The sequence below is a fragment of the Anomalospiza imberbis genome, chromosome 5 (assembly GCF_031753505.1).
Source record: "Anomalospiza imberbis isolate Cuckoo-Finch-1a 21T00152 chromosome 5, ASM3175350v1, whole genome shotgun sequence".
NCBI lineage: Eukaryota > Metazoa > Chordata > Aves > Passeriformes > Viduidae > Anomalospiza > Anomalospiza imberbis.
This window is the reverse complement of record NC_089685.1, coordinates 63,279,586-63,280,912: the sequence shown is the minus strand read 5'-3', so window position 1 is coordinate 63,280,912 and position 1,327 is coordinate 63,279,586. Positions and strand designations below refer to the sequence as shown.

The following is a 1,327-nucleotide window of genomic DNA, read 5'->3' as shown; positions in this document are numbered from 1 at the left end:
GGAGAGAAGTCACACATAGAGGGGTTTGAAGAGAGTCAGATGAACTATGCAGAGGCTGAGATGAGCTCTGTTCTGTAAAGAAAGGGTTTCAGCTGGGGTCCTGGGAGAAAACTATCCATCTCTGCTCTTTCAGCTTCACCCAGTTAGGCTTCTTCTTGTTCGACAGTTATGTCAAGGAGAGGCATCAGATCAGTGAATTCCTTTCAGCCATGCCTTTCTCTTAGCCAGCCTCATCTGCTGAGGGTTGTGCTTGTGCTCAGTTGGAACAGATTTCATTGCACTGTGTCTTGGAAATGGCTTCCATCTGGTTTTTATACTGTAAATTCTGGATTCTATGTAATTACTTTAGCCCAGGTTTTAAAATAGATCCTTATAGTTTTGCAAGAGATTTCAACTGCTAGGCACCATTTCTCTTATGCTGTTAGGAGAACGAGAACTATGCTGTTAGAACAAGAAGTTCCATTAGCAGGGTATATCAACCAAGAACGTCTTGAAACTGTAGCATGATGTTTATGGGTCATGCTCGGTGCTGCGTGAACTTGAGCTTTTCAGATTTGGCATTTCCAATGGAGAACCTGAGCATGATAGGAAATTTTGTAGACTTTGGTTTTGACATTTTCTTCATCATCCTGATAGATAATCTCCATTGGTTCATGTCCTGATTGTCTTCAGAGCCTGTTAATAGTTCAGGAACAAACATATACCTCAGCATTCAGCTGTAATAACATTAATTTGTCCCCTTCAAGTTTCTGCTGAGAGCACAGGAAAAAAAACTTTAAGGAAATAAAAGGCAGAAGGTTTGAACCCTGATGTTTAAGAATGGATAGAATTCTATTTTCTTCAAAATTCTCCATAGTCAAAAGGGATTTATCATAACACCATTTCCAACAGAAAAAAAAAAACAACCAACCAAACAAACAAACATACAAACAAACAAACAAACAAAACCCAGAAAACCAGCAAATTCTTTAACCTGTAAATCTGCCAGCCAATATTCCAGATCCTGAGTTGTTGGGGTTTTTTGCTTTCAGATCACAAAATAGTCTGACACAGCAGGAGCTGGGAGCTGTTAAGAACCCTGAGGTCGAACCAGTAAGGGAACCAGACTGTGTGAAAGTGAGATGTGTAGGGCATCGAGCTGCTCACTGGAGTTGCTCGCTGCAAAGGGGCCTCCATCCCCTTAGTTAAAGTCCCTGGTGGTGAGAGTGTGACTGAATAGTCAGACAGGAATGTTTCCTTAACAGGAGGGCTATGAAATACCTGTCTTCTTCACTTGTCAGGTTTCTGGCCATTTTGCTGAGATGCAGATATGAGCTCAGTAAGTTTA

At 41.2% G+C, this 1,327-nt stretch overlaps 1 long non-coding RNA gene across 1 annotated transcript; it reads right to left on the bottom strand.

Moving 5' to 3' along the window:
- Positions 1–545: 545 nt before the first annotated feature.
- Positions 546–1,077, bottom strand: LOC137475033 (uncharacterized). The gene is made up of 2 exons (XR_010999653.1): positions 974–1,077; positions 546–675 (listed from the first exon to the last, which is right to left on the bottom strand). It is a non-coding gene; the product is annotated as an uncharacterized lncRNA (long non-coding RNA).
- Positions 1,078–1,327: the final 250 nt, after the last annotated feature.